The sequence below is a fragment of the Prosopis cineraria genome, unplaced genomic scaffold (assembly GCF_029017545.1).
Source record: "Prosopis cineraria cultivar Desert tree isolate PC_DT_omini unplaced genomic scaffold, ASM2901754v1 PC12, whole genome shotgun sequence".
Taxonomy (NCBI): domain Eukaryota; kingdom Viridiplantae; phylum Streptophyta; class Magnoliopsida; order Fabales; family Fabaceae; genus Prosopis; species Prosopis cineraria.
The window spans coordinates 1921041-1937466 of NW_026555343.1; the positions used below are offsets into that span (position 1 = coordinate 1921041).

The following is a 16426-nucleotide window of genomic DNA, read 5'->3' on the forward strand; positions in this document are numbered from 1 at the left end:
AGAGAAAAGGAGAAAGAAATAGAGAAGACGTGCACAGCAAGAGGAAGATATTGAGCTTAAAAAATAAAGGGATCTCTCACACAGAGTCTGGAGGAAAAATAGAGAGCAAAAGGAGAGCACAAATGAAAGACACAAGAGAGAGACCAAGAGGGAGGGAGGACTGGAGACAAGAATAAAAACTAGAGGAAAGGAAGGAAGAAGGAGGAGAAGATGGAGGAAATAAAAATTGAACGAGAGAGAGAGCATAAGGACGAAAAAAATGAAAAACAAAGCATAAAGAAGGAGCAGTAAAACTGGACGATAGTAGAAAAAGAGAGGAAGAGAAGAGAGAAAAGGAGGGAGCACTGATTCAAAACTGAAAAAAGAGAGCCATGTAACATCCTGATTTTTATATAATAAAGAAATTGTGGAATTTAGGTTTTGAGAAAAAAAATGATAATAATAGGAATTTATATTATTTGAGGTTATTTAGAAATAATATTATGATTAGGTATTTAATTATGAATTTAAAAATTTAAATTTAAAATCACATAAGCAATATTTAGTTAAGATATAATACATAAATAATTTTTTTTATGTGTGTGTTAAAAAAAAAAAAGAGAAGGTAGAAGGAACAAAAAAAAAGGGGGGGTGGAAGGTTGTTGTTTCTAAGTCCCACATTGGTTAGATGAGGGAAGAGAAGAGGTGCCTTCATGTATAAAAAGGAGGGGGTGTGTGCATTAGGAAGCATGAGAGGCTAAGATGCAATTTAGAGAAAATTGCAACTTTGGGCCCAAAGGTTTGAATAATTAAATTCAAACCTATAGTTTTTTTTTAATATAATTTTGGGACTCACAATCCCATTTTTATATTATTTTTCTCTCTTCCTCTCACGTTGCTCGGCGTTTTCTCGCAAGGGGGGATTATTTTCTTTTTTCTTCAGGTATGTTCTAACTTTCCTGTTTAGATTAGCATTTAAAAATTTATTTAATTACAAAATTAATTTTATAGTTATTTTCTAAATAATATTAGCTTTCTAGTGATATGATTATTTTGTAGGATAGAGTAAATATTTTGATTAGAATTTTTCTATAGGATAGTTAATCTGATGATATGATGGATTAAAAATATAGGTTAAAATTCTTAGGGATATAGTAAATATTATAGAATATTTTCTTAAGGTTGAAACTCATGTTTAAGAATTTTTGAGTTAAAATCTAGATCTATATGGTTGAATTTATGTGGAATCTGAGATGTAGGGATAAATCTATGATTATTAAATATTTATTTATGTAACAGTACGGAGCCACCCCTTGGGCCTCGACTCGGTACTGGACTCTGGCCCATCACTGGACCAAAGCCGACTTTCCCACAGGTGGTACTGTGGTTATTCCTCACCACTGCCTCTCCAGGGTCTTTTGGAACCTCCCCAGACTCGAACCTCCAACCTCTACCACCTTAATGAAGTTGAGGCGAAGTCTGGTACCATTGGGTTTGACTCAATGGTACCAGACTTCGCCTCAACTTCGTTAAGGTGGTAGAGGTTGGAGGTTCGAGTCTGGGGAGGTTCCAAAAGACCCTGGAGAGGCAGTGGTGAGGAATAACCACAGTACCACCTGTGGGAAAGTCGGCTTTGGTCCAGTGATGGGCCAGAGTCCAGTACCGAGTCGAGGCCCAAGGGGTGGCTCCGTACTGTTACATAAATAAATATTTAATAATCATAGATTTAAACTTGCGAAAAATCGGTCTGTAAATTTGAGGGTGTTACACATTGGTATCAGAGCATCATGTTTCGAGCCTATATTTTAGTAACACTTATTTAAACTTTTGTTTGAAACTATTATTTGTGTGAATTTAATATGTATTTATTATGTGTGGTGCATTGCATATAGTCGGTTGGCAATATACATTGTTATGGTGCTTCTCATTGTATGGCCATTATATAGCTAGGCTAATTTTATTATTTATATCTTGTATCCTTTAGGAGGGGAGAGAAAATGCCTGTTACTCGTGGTAACTCAGGATTCCAACATGAGCACCTGCCACCGCCACTGCCAAATGAGGAGCCTGACTTGGCGGAATTAAGAATGCTTGTAAAAACATTAACAGACAAGGTTCAAGGATACGAACAAGAGTTGACGGAGCTAAAGAGGCAAAAGGTAACTGAAAATGGAGATAGGGCTCATGTTGAGAGTCATGTGGGGGAAGGCAGTTCCTCACATCCTGCCACTCTGAGAGATCATGAGTCTAGAAGGAAAGAAATTAGGCAGGAGGAACAGAGAGCCCCACCGACCATTACTGATGTGTGGGAAACTGTTAGGAAGTTTAACCCTCCTACGTTTGATGGTAACCTTAAACCATCCGTGGTAGAGGAATGGGTGAAGAGACTCGAATCCATCTTTCGAGTAGTCACATGCACCAGCAATCAAAAAGTACAAGTAGCATTAGTGCTCCTAGTGAAAGGAGCAAGAGATTGGTGGGAGACAGCAGGGCCCAGGGATGATTCTACACTCACCTGGGAGGAATTCAAGGAAAAATTATTTAGGCATTACTTTCCATCAGAGTTAAGGTCTGAGAAGGAAGCGGAATTCCATGCCTTTAAGCAAGGGAACCTCGATGAGGACACATTCATTGCTAAGTTTCAGGAGTTATCTAGATACTCCACGTACCTGCAGTATAGGGATGATTCCGAATGGAAGGCTAAGCGCTTATTGGAGAAGGCTAGACCAGAATTGAGGGAACAATTGGCTCATCTAGATATCCGAGATTATGATGAAATGTGCATAAAACTACAAGTAGTAGCTCGCAGTAAGAAGGAGGTTGAGAGAGAGAAGAGGGGTTATTCATATAGTAGACCCCCAACCTACCCTCGACCCACCGGAGGCATTATGAAGAAAAACCATCAGGGTTCGAGTAGCTCATGGAACCAAGGAAGGCAGAAGGGTCCATTTCAAAGGGGCCAAGGACAGAGGAGCTATCATAGTAGTTATTACGGGTCACAGAGGAGCCCAACAGTATCTACCCCTGCCCCGAGTACAGCGAGCTCTCAACAGTGCACTAAATGCGGGCGTCGTCATTTCGGACAGTGCTGGGTCTGTTACATTTGTGGGAAACCCGGTCACATTGCAAAGTTTTGTGGGGACAACCAGGGCTCAAATATGAAGAACCCTTCCCAACATCCTACTGTCTCTGGTCGTGTGTTTGCTCTTACTCAGGACACCATGAACTCCCCAGATGCCATTAGAGGTAACATCAAAATCCTTCATCATGATATTGTTGCACTATTTGATTCGGGTGCTACACACTCTTTTATTTCTGAAACTTGTGTAAAGAACCTTGATTTGCCTGTGTGTATTTTACCGTTTGATATGAATGTGTCTACTCCTGCGGGAGAATCTGTGAGGACCGCTAAGGCATGCCTTAACCTAGTAGTCGAGTTTAAAAATAGGAAAACAACTATGGACTTAATTATCCTACCACTGAGAGGTATGGATGTAATTGTGGGAATGAATTGGATGGCTGCAAATGGTGCTATCTTAGATTGTAGAGAGAGGAGTGTGTCTTTATCTTCTTTGTCGGTGACCCCAGTCGAGACTCAAGATCATGTTTTCTTGTCGGCGGCGCAAGTTGATAGATGTATGAAGAAGGGTTGCCAGGCCTACATGGTTTTCTTCTCTATCCAAGCTAAGATTGATGAAGGCGTGAAGAATATCCCAATTGTCAAAGAATTTGCGGATGTATTTCCAGACGAAGTCTCCGGTTTACCCCCAAAGCGCGAGGTAGAGTTCTCAATTGAATTGGTACCCGGTACAGGGCCAATTTCTAAGGCTCCTTATCGGATGTCCCCTTCAGAGTTAGCGGAACTGAAAAGGCAAATCGAAGAGCTACTTGAGAAGGGTTTCATCAGACCGAGTGTTTCACCTTGGGGATCTCCAGTCCTTTTTGTAAAGAAGAAGGACGGAAGCCTCCGATTGTGCATTGATTATAGACAATTGAACAAAGTAACCATCAAGAACAAATATCCACTTCCGAGAATCGATGATTTGCTGGATCAGCTTGTGGGATCCGCAGTTTTCTCAAAGATTGACTTAAGGTCAGGGTACCACCAATTGAGAGTGAGAGCAGAGGATATACCTAAGACAGCATTTCGGACGAGATATGGGCATTATGAATTCATGGTGATGCCGTTTGGACTTACGAATGCTCCTGCGGTATTCATGGATTACATGAATAGGATCTTTCGACCCTATTTAGATAAGTTTGTAGTAGTGTTTATTGATGACATTCTTATTTATTCAAAGGATGAGGAGGCTCATGGTGAACATTTAAGAATCGTCTTGCAAGTTTTGAGGGAACATAAGCTTTATGCCAAATTAAGCAAGTGTGAATTTTGGCTCCAAGAAGTAAAGTTTTTGGGCCATGTTGTGTCCAGAGATGGAGTTGCGGTGGATCCTAGTAAGATTGATGCAGTGATGAAGTGGGAACAGCCAAAATCTGTTACAGAGATACGAAGCTTTTTAGGTCTAGCAGGTTATTATCGTCGCTTTATTAAGGGATTTTCGCAAATTGCGATGCCCTTAACTAAGCTAACTAAGAAGGATGCCCCATTTATTTGGACTGACAAATGTGAAGCTGCTTTCCAAGAATTGAAAAAGAGGTTAACCACTACTCCAGTATTGACTATTCCTGACCCTGTGGTGCCGTACACTCTGTACACTGATGCTTCTTTAAAGGGTTTAGGATGTGTTTTGATGCAAAATGACCGAGTGGTTGCCTATTCCTCCAGACAGTTGAGACCACACGAGGAAAATTACCCTACTCATGATTTGGAGTTAGCTGCAGTTGTGTTTGCTCTAAAGATATGGAGACACTACTTGTATGGATCTAAGTTTCAAATCTTCAGTGACCATAAGAGCCTGAAGTATTTATTTGATCAAAAAGAGCTTAATATGAGGCAGCGACGATGGATGGAATTTCTAAAGGATTATGACTTTGAATTACATTACCATCCGGGTAAGGCTAACGTGGTAGCTGATGCCTTAAGTAGAAAGACTATTCATGCTGCACATTTGATGGTTCATGAATATCATTTATGGAACAGTTTTCATGATGTTCCAGTAGATGTGATTGAACATCAAATGGCCGCACTCCAGGTAGCAGACTTTGAGAGCAAATTCTGGGAAGATCTCAGAGTCTCACAGCAAAGTGATGACTACTTAAGGAATATAAGGAAGGAGATAGTGGTAGGTAAGGCCCCAAATTTTACCATCTTGAGGACACAGTGATGAAGTATAAAGGTAGAGTTTGTGTACCTAATGATCCAAGATTGAGGAATATCCTTTTAGAAGAAGCTCATAGGAGCAAATATACAATTCATCCCGGTATAACTAAAATGTACCATGATTTGAAGCGAGGTTGGTGGTGGCCAGGAATGAAGAAAGATGTAACTGAATTTGTTTCTAGATGTTTAACGTGTCAGAAGATAAAGATAGAACATCAGAAGCCAGCTGGAACACTGCAACCGTTAGATATTCCAAAGTGGAAATGGGATGATATTTCTATGGATTTCATCACTGGACTGCCAAGAACACCCTCGAGTAAGGATGCTATTTGGGTGATAGTAGACCGACTCACCAAATCAGCTCACTTTTTGGCGATCAAGTTTACCTCTACATTAGAGAAATTTGCTGAGATATACATTAAGGAGATAGTTAGACTTCATGGTATACCCTCTAGAATTGTGTCAGATCGTGACCCAAGGTTCACTTCAAACTTTTGGGGTGCGCTACAGAAGGCTATGGGTACCAGACTGAGTTTTAGCACCGCATACCACCCCCAAACAGATGGACAAACAGAGAGGACGATCCAGACTTTGGAGGACATGTTGAGAGCTTGTGCCATTGAACTACCAGGTAGTTGGGATAATCATTTGCCATTAGCTGAATTTGCTTATAATAACAGCTATCATTCTAGTATTGGGATGGCGCCTTATGAGGCCTTGTATGGAAGGAAGTGTAGATCGCCTTTATGTTGGACAGAATTAAGTGAGAGGAGTATCATTGGTCCAGAAATTGTAGAGCAAACCACCCAGAAGATTGCAATGATTAAGCAAAAATTGCTAACCGCTCAGAGCCGACAGAAGAGCTATGCTGATAAGAGGAGACGGCCGTTAGAGTTTGAAGTAGGAGATCATGTATTTTTGAAGGTTTCTCCAGTGACAGGCATTGGTAGATCCATTAAGGCAAAGAAATTGACACCTAGATTTATGGGCCCGTATGAGATCTTGGAGCGAATTGGATCTACTGCATATAGAGTTGCATTACCTCCACAGATTGCAGGTATCCATAATGTGTTCCACGTATCACAGTTGAAGAAGTACAACCCGGATCCCTCCCATGTTATTGAACCTGAAGAAGTAGAATTGAGGGAGAATTTGACCTTTAGATCCGAACCGGAGCGAATTGAGGACTTTAAGGACAAACAACTACGCAATAAGACCATCCGACTCGTGAAGGTGATTTGGAAGGGTGGAGCCCTAGGTGATGCTACTTGGGAGACCGAGGAGAGTATGAGGCGAGATTATCCACATTTATTTGCTTAGGTACATAGTTTCTAAGCTTATCTATTAAATTTTGAGGACAAAATTTCTAAAAGGAGGGGAGAATTGTAACATCCTGATTTTTATATAATAAAGAAATTGTGGAATTTAGGTTTTGAGAAAAAAAATGATAATAATAGGAATTTATATTATTTGAGGTTATTTAGAAATAATATTATGATTAGGTATTTAATTATGAATTTAAAAATTTAAATTTAAAATCACATAAGCAATATTTAGTTAAGATATAATACATAAATAATTTTTTTTATGTGTGTGTTAAAAAAAAAAGAGAAGGTAGAAGGAACAAAAAAAAGGGGGGGTGGAAGGTTGTTGTTTCTAAGTCCCACATTGGTTAGATGAGGGAAGAGAAGAGGTGCCTTCATGTATAAAAAGGAGGGGGTGTGTGCATTAGGAAGCATGAGAGGCTAAGATGCAATTTAGAGAAAATTGCAACTTTGGGCCCAAAGGTTTGAATAATTAAATTCAAACCTATAGTTTTTTTTTAATATAATTTTGGGACTCACAATCCCATTTTTATATTATTTTTCTCTCTTCCTCTCACGTTGCTCGGCGTTTTCTCGCAAGGGGGGATTATTTTCTTTTTTCTTCAGGTATGTTCTAACTTTCCTGTTTAGATTAGCATTTAAAAATTTATTTAATTACAAAATTAATTTTATAGTTATTTTCTAAATAATATTAGCTTTCTAGTGATATGATTATTTTGTAGGATAGAGTAAATATTTTGATTAGGATTTTTCTATAGGATAGTTAATCTGATGATATGATGGATTAAAAATATAGGTTAAAATTCTTAGGGATATAGTAAATATTATAGAATATTTTCTTAAGGTTGAAACTCATGTTTAAGAATTTTTGAGTTAAAATCTAGATCTATATGGTTGAATTTATGTGGAATCTGAGATGTAGGGATAAACCTATGATTATTAAATATTTATTTAAGTATGAATAGGTATTTTTGAGGTTATAGAAAGGTGATTTGAGGCTTCAGGATAATTCTAAAATTTTTAATTTATTTTTAGATGAATTTTTAGAATGTAGAAGGATGAAATTGCGATACTAGAAGTGAATTGAGGATAAAAAAAAAATAGTTCATTAGGGTACGAGAATTTTAGAAAAGAATTTGGGAAGTTAAATAAGGCATAAATCTTAAATTAGTGTTAATATGGACTATAGATTTAAGACTTTCTAACTCTTTAAATTAGAGTTATTTATTTTAATGTAAAATTAATATATAGTATTGTGAAATAATTATGTAGATTATATTGACAAAGATAGTGGTGAAAAAGGAGTTGTGAAGGGGAACTTGTTATTCAAGACACAAGGTAACCATTATTAATGTGTTGTGATGAGTGTGTTTGTGAATGGTTATGTGTTGTTTTGTTGTTTGGAAAAATTATGAATTATTGAAAATAAATACTGTATATACTTGTTTGAAATTATTGCCAAGTGGGTTAAAAATTTATTTTTTATTTATCATGATGAGATATTATTGTTCGGATATATTCCTGTTTGGATATTTGAATGATGCATGACTTGTCAGGGTATTTTAATGTATGGTGTTAATGGGAATTTCTGTTCGGTTAATTATTACCACGTGGTAAGCCCTCATTGGACCCAATGAGTGGCGTGTCGCTTGGTCCAACTCACCTTTGGCCGGGTGATTTGGCGTCCGAGCATGGCGAAAGGAGGATATAAGGTGCAGTCATGCAAATTAAATACTTGTTCGGTTTGTTTGAAAGTATTGTTCGGTTAAATGTTTTGTGTGCCCACTTAGCAATCGCATGATTAGTTACATCCGCATGCATCATTACATATTAATTTTTGGTTACTGGGACTTTTAAGTCTCATTCCCCGTGGTTAATATTTTTACAGGAGCGAGTCCGGCCGAGAAAGCACCAGAGGTGTAACTGTGGTGTATGAGACACCATCTTTTACGTTGCCTCTTATTTTAGATTATACAATGTATCTTGTGCCAACTTAGGACATATCTTCTTTGTGAAGCATGTAAACTCTAATCCTTTTTATTAAAAGTATTTATATGACCAAGAGGATTATGTCTGTCCCTCTTGATTTATGATCTGATTTGAATAACATGCTATGAGGATCATGTCTGTCCCTCATGGTTCTAATTGTTTTTTTTAGATATTTTAAGACCTGTGGTATATTGTCTTGGATGTATCGTGGTAGAAATTTTTCTACCATGATAATGGTTTTAATAATTTGCGAAAAATCGGTCTGTAAATTTGAGGGTGTTACAAGCCATAAACGGAAAGTAGAGCATCGAGAAGAGGAGGAAGAAAAGAGCACGAGAAGCAAAAAAAAGTAACAAAGAAGAAAAGACCGAAGGATGTGAAACAGAGGCTGAGGGGGAAGGAGCTATTAGGAGATAAACCGAGAGAGAGATGAGACAAGAACGAGAGAAAGATAAGATAAGAAGGAACTATTTTGGCTGGAGAAAAAGAGAGAAAATGAGAGAGAGAGCTGAGATGAAAACAAAAAAAGAACTATCTTGGGCTAGAGAAATGGAGAGATAATGCTGACAGAGAAGAGAGAGACCGAAGGGGTTGAAAAATAGAGCAAGAATGAGAGAGAAGTATAACAGAGGCAGTGAGAAAGAAGAAACGAAGAGAGGCGAAGAAAGTTGGACATGAAAACTGAAAACAAAGACAAAGAGAAAGAGGAAACTGAGATCAGAAAGGGAGGAGTTTGCTGGACAGAAGTGGTAAGACGGATCTGAGACGTGCTACACACAAGTTTTCTAGTCTGCTTGCTTATGAATTTGAAATGCTCAGTTTGATTTTGGTTTATTATTCCCAAACAAATTTCATGTTTAAATACTTGTCCCACATTTTTTAAATAAAAATTAATATGATTGTCATTTTTTTAAAAAAAGAAGAGTGTGAAAAAAGGGTAAAAAAATTGAAAATAATAATTCTTGCTTGCTATCATAACTAAGCTTAATTTGATTTTAGGCATAATCTCATTTCAAATGATGAAAGAATTAGTAAAATTATTAAACAAGGTCTTTAAATGTGTTTTTAGTATGAAGGGGCATATTAATATGTATGGGCATGATTTTTCTTTTATCTCCATTAGTCCTAAGGTCCTTTACTTGTCAATAATATTGTTACACTCATATCGTATGGCACTCTCTATCATGATTACATGTACGATTTCATTTATTATGACAAGCCTATTTTATAAAAGGCAAAGGGGAGAGAATTCGATTCTTACCCAATTAAAAAAAAGAAAAATAAAATAAATAAGAGAAAATTTATCTCTAATCATTTACTTATCGTGTGAGATTTTAAAAATTTTTACAGACATTTAAAGCAATCTCATATTGTGTCAATTAATAAAATTTTACAGGTATAGAGATCCAATTTATGCGTATAATCAATGGTTTCAATGACCAACCGTTAAAACTAACTATCTTTTTATAATCAAAATAATTCATTTAAGTTCCATATGAGATTTCAAGAATCTTCATACAGATTTAAATTAATCACATTATCGTGTGGGATAATAAGTCCTCGCAGACACAGTGATTCTTAATTTTTATAATAAATAAATGAATTTTGTAAATAATCATATAATACACAATTTAGAAAATTAATTAACCAAATTAATGCAATCATATTTACTAATTATATCTTTTAGTCATGTAAGATTTGAATTTTCGTAGACTTTTAAAATAATCGTATTATCATATGAGTTAATAAGACTTTACAGATATAAAGATTAAGATTTTAATATATATAAATTATATATTAAAATAATCATATTAAAAATATATTTAAATTTAATTCCTTTATCATGTGAGATTTTAGAATTTTCGTAGATATTTAGGATAATCATATTACCGTATAAGTCAATAAGGCTTTACAAGTATGATGATTAAAATTCTTCAAAACATGTATATACATGATAAAAAAATTATTATTATTAACATTTAAAAATATACATAAGAATATAAATAAATAAATTAAATTGCCAAAACATCTTTTATCGTGTGAGATTTCAGAATCTCCGCAGATATTTAGAGCAATTGCATTACTATATGAACCAATAAGGTTCTACAGGTACTGCAATTAAATTTTCAATTACAAAATATAAAAAAATAATTTTAAACCCTTTTCTTTTCTTTAACTTAAAATTCAAAAATTGAGAAAATAATTAAAATTAAATTAACTCAAAATTCAAAAATTGAGAAAATAATTAAAATTAAATTACTTTTTACAATTTAAAACACACATATCAAACTTTCAAAAATTATTTTATTTGCAAAATAGTGAATTATTTTTAATTAATTTCTCTTTAAATTTTTTTCACCATCAACTTTCAAGCCCAAATTACGTGGATTTTGATCCACATCACAGGGTACGTAGGCCTCAAAGTTAGATTCTGAGTCAAGTCCTCCCTCATAAATAAATAAATATTTCTCACTCAATTATCATCATTTTTATATCAAACACATGAATATAAAAGGGATAATTAAAATAATTTTAAATCATAGTAATAGAGCACAACAAACTTCAGATAATTGTTCTCATGAACGGGTGTTGTGGGGTGCCTAACACCTTCCCTACGCTCAACTGACTCCTGAACCTATTCTCTGTTTCCATAGACCATCCTTATCCTCCATTAATTAGTTTTCCAAGATTTCTCTCAAAATTTTGGTGGCGACTTCTCGTTCGATCCAATTCCCACTACAAAGGCTAGGACCTCCACTCGCGCGCCGTCTGAGTCGCATTTTTTCAGGTGCAACAAAAACAATGTCTTTTCTTGACACCTAGAATAACAATAAGGCCGAATTTGCCTTAAATCTCCACCAAATATAGTAACTTTTCCTCCAAAAGAAAGATAACTAACTAATAGATTTCTTAACTTTAGAACATTCTTAAAGCATCTATCATGAGTTTCAAGACAAAACTTATATGCTATTGGAGTCTCATTTTATATAATCAATAAAGCGTGAACCAATAATTTAGCCAAGTTGCTCCAATATTTTATACTACATATAGTGTTTTTTATCACAAAAAGAGGAATATAAAATTGTGAGTGAGTTTTCTGTCCTCTTAGGAGCATTAGAGAAGCTATTCTGCTTGATGCTACATAGAGAACCATTTTAGCTCTACATATGCCTTCCTAATACCACCATATCCATACAAGGAAAAAAATATCATTTATCAAATTCAATAGCAACAATAAATTTATCATGAATCTTCTTTTTCTCGTAAGTTAAGCTTTAAAACAACCTTATCAATTCATTATCTAATGCAATTCTATCATAATTTAGTTCATTTCTTATCCCACTTACATCCAAGCTTAACATGTCAGGTAAAGGTATAGGCTCATGATTTCTAGGACTTTTTCTATTAGATTACAATATTTATTTTTTTAGTTTCACTTAGAACTAGTAATGTGAGTTGATCCTGCAGGTCCAACCTTGCCAAAGAGTAGTGGGTTGGATTGCATAATCTAAAGTTTGGTTAGATGTATGCTAATCTTGAATTGCACTATTTATCCATAGGGATAACCAGCTTATAATTTTTTATTTTAAAATTTTTCATTATTTAATTATTCATTCCTTCTTCTAATCTTCCTCATTTTTGTTCCACATGTAATTAGAGTAATCTTCTTATATATTATACTAATTAAATAATATTATTTAATTAGTCTAACATATAGCTAAAATGAAATAGTAACTATATTATATTATTTTCAAAAGTTGAAGGAATAAGTTGCACAATAAATAAGTTCAGTATCTATAGTGCTATTGAAAAACTTAGGGGGTAACTTGCTCATTTAGGCAATTATTTAATATTATTTTTTTAATAAGCAAATATAAATAAAATTATTTAATTGGCAAATATAAGTACTTTTAACTTTCAAACTCAAAAACAATTAATATCTTACCCTTCCAAGAATATTGAATCTCATGGGAGTTCATCAAATTCCAATTTTTCACAATGGTTTGAGTTTTATAGATTTAAATATAGATAAAAATGAATAAAAATAATTTATATATCTTGTAACCATTCTTTTTCTTTGTATATATACATATTTAAAAATTAAGTTCAAAAATAGTCACAAACAAACAATCAAACTTGACCTCTAAAGCACAAAATCATTGAAAGAATACCAAAACAAAATTTTACTTTTATATAAAATCAATCATGCAAAATAGGCTTGATGATGTTACAAAATTAATTAAAGGTTAAATGGTGAACTTGTCTATGCACTATAGGTCTATAAACATTCGGTACTCTAAACTCATTTTGGTATAATATTCTACTTCAATTTATAATTCATATTTCTATTTACAAATATCTAAATCAATATTTATAATTTATTTTTAAAAAATTTTGTTAGAATCTAACTGTCCTTAATTTTGTTTTTGAAACTTCTTCTTATATTTTTTAGGCCAAGCTAATAATTAGTGAATTATTTCTTGTGACCCACATGTTGAAATCAAGCTCTTAATTAATTATAGATGGTCAATATGTGTGACTATGGAATATCCGATGTAATATTTTTTTTTTTCCTTTCCATGATTAAGTTGGAGTTCTGTTTTCTCCTCTAAAATTAAATAATCGGGTTATGAAACTTGAGGGCAATCATCCATAGATCAGGATCTAAAATATCTCTTGTGGGCATCATAAAATTAAAACTAAATGCTCATCAGCTATCGATAAATATATTATCAAAAAATTTGAATAAATATATCTCAGTTAAAGGCCACAATATCTGAACATCTTACACATAAAAAATTCCATAATCAATAGAAAATTTATGTTATATCGCACTATTAATAATTAATAAACTATGGAAATTGCCAACTCTATACAACGAATAAGGAAACGTCTATATGTATATAATTTGGATATAAGAGTCAAGAATCATATCTTGCTATTAAAGTTGAATGGATGATACATCACCTCCAGTTGATAATTGATAAAGACGTCTTCACATAAATTGTGGTGATGAAATAATTAACTTATCCTTTCTCTCTTACCAATCATCAGGCCATTATATCAGGGGTAGATTAACTTAATTAATTAGAATGAATGATTTTTTTTTTTTTTAGTTTGAATCTATATTTGATATCAGCGATTAAGTTTTATCATTTTATTTTTAATATAAACAATATTTTCCTAAGTTAACATGTAGAGTATTATTTTGATCTCATCAATACTATTTCAATCCTTAATATAAAACAAAGTTAATAAATTTTGTGCTTCTTAAGAAGAAGAAGAAGCTTCAGGGGACTTGTTGGGCTGCAACTTGAAGCCAGTCAGTGACCTAGATCATGAACTTGTGATTCCCAATAATGGATGCATGATTAGGAGCGCTTGGCTTCAGAAGAAATCTGAAGACACAGAGAAAGAACACCAACTGCTTGCTGCATGCTTCTAAGGCATCAAGGCGACCAGGTCCATCGCACACGACGTGGTTCGACCAGATCGCCATGATGAAACCGCCACACTCAGTCGCATTTATAGAAAAAATGATGAAGAGAAGACTGAATATTCATGGATGGAAATGATACAATTTGACAATGAAATTGATCCTTCACTTAAAGGATTTACAATACTAATCAACCCACTTGGGTGATGAACAGATCTCTTTTTAGGAACTAACTTGAGGTGAGGACCTATGTTAACCTCCCTCTTGAAGATGGGATTAAACCCCCTTACTCAACACACAATGATGTGGCTCCTTTATATAGATTTAGGATACCAACTAACTATGTAATTAAACACTAATCACTCTTAATATTCTAACTCCTCCCCTCAAGTTGACACCCCTTTAATTCTAGTTGCTCAACTTGCCAACACGAAAGGAAGAAGGGAACAACAATATCATTGGAATATTAACCACAACAAAACACAATTAATTGATCATCTAGACCAATTACAAATTAAACTATCCTATACTTATAGGATGAAAACAATGCCTTTCAAAGGCAATCTTCTACTCTTTCTTCTCCATCAACTTCCATATTTTCATCAATGTTTGGTTATCCTTGGCATGCTTGTGTACATTCATTAAACTGTTGAATGTTAAAGTGGGCTTAATCCCTTTAGCTTTCACCTCACCAAAAAATGTACTTAAAGCTTGATGAATCAAGCCAATTTTGTCCACTTTCATAGTCTCTGCAAGTGTCTTCAAATCACCATGAAAAATGCCACGGGATCTCATCATGTATTCCATGTCACAAAACTCATGGAAATATACCTTTGACTAACTCTAAAATTCAAACCCTGTATGGAACATATATTAAAGAATTCACACTGATCACGATAGATGCTAAGAAGACTACGTTCATATACAATGGGAAGAATATCTATAGTCTCAACTGAAACCACATTCATAACTCATATTCCATTATTAATAGTCTCATCATGCTTGGTGGAAATGAGGATAGTGTGAACATAGACAACAACCATGGCACCATTGAGTACTTAACTATTATTGGTGTCTTACTATTTGATCTTAGCCTAGCTTCATTCTCCACAAACTCCTCAACCCTATTAAATTTGAAGGCACTAAGCCATACAAGGAATTATCACTTAAGATTAGGGTCATTACTAGAAGCATGTTCTGTAACATATCTAGGCTTATGTTGTGCACACATATACAAAACCTTAGACCATCTCACACCACAAGAGTAACAAATTGCATGAAACCCAAAATAGAATAAAGAAGAAGGATTCGAAACAAGAAATAGGGGAGAACATTTAAACAACAAGGTTGACCTTCAAGATCACTTGACATATGGGACTTGAGCTAGACTGAGATCCTAATGAGAATCTTTGAAGATTTCTATGTATTTGCCCATAGTTGAAAATGATGGAGGAAAAGATCAATGGTTACTATCATATAATCTTGTCGCGGTGGCCCTGTTTGGCAAACTCTCCTGCTACATAACTTGCAGTGACTCATCATCTAAGGATCACAAACTCATAAGCAAATCTAGTGGATTTAAAAGAACATCTGCACACATTCACTAAATTTAGTTTCTTCACATGCAAAATTACCGATGCGAAGCGAGAATGACTTAACTCATTCTGTTACTTGACTCGCTCAGGTATGATTGCTATTTTTCTCTTACATCCCTAAAGGATTTCTCTTACATCCCTAAAGGACATTGATGGCCTTTGATGTCATTTCCAATCTCAAGCTCACTGGTGTGATGAAATAAAGGAGGAGATGAAGAAGAGAAGCTGCAGAAATTTGATACCCTAAAAAAGAGAAAGAAAAAAGGCAAAATCTTGTGCATAACCTAGGTAAACTAAATCTGATCTTGATTTTCCAACGGTGTTTATGGTTTGGTTTTCGCTTGAGAGGAATACTTGGAGGCAGAGACAACGAGGTTGGAGAATGATAATAAAGAAGGAAAAACCTTAGACGAGGGAAATAATGTGCAATGCAGTATTCTGCGCTTGAACAAGAAATGCACCATGTTGCAAATCAGAAAGGTCACTAAATCTTGTCCATGATGGTCCCAAATTCTTAATCTTGGGCCCCTTCATTGCAACTTTTGCCCAAGTCTTGAAACTTACTCAAGCGCAACTATTGATATTATGGTTTTGAATCTTGGTTTCTTGGTGGTTTCTCTGCTAAACCTCGATGATCATCCTCTGAACAATCATAAGGCCTAAAGATGGCTTGCTCTTGATACCATGTAGAGAAAATGATGAAGAGAAGAATGAATACTCACGGATGGAAATGATACAATTTGACAATAATTGATCCTTCATTTGAAAGATTTACAATACTAATCAACCCACTTGGGTGATGAACAAATCTCATTTTAGG

At 34.6% G+C, this 16426-nt stretch overlaps 1 long non-coding RNA gene across 1 annotated transcript; it reads left to right on the plus strand.

Moving 5' to 3' along the window:
- The first annotated feature begins 6869 nt into the window (after nucleotides 1-6869).
- Nucleotides 6870-8746, plus strand: LOC129287603 (uncharacterized). The gene is made up of 3 exons (XR_008587747.1): nucleotides 6870-7191; nucleotides 7858-7923; nucleotides 8474-8746. It is a non-coding gene; the product is annotated as an uncharacterized LOC129287603 (long non-coding RNA).
- The last annotated feature ends 7680 nt before the right edge of the window (nucleotides 8747-16426 follow it).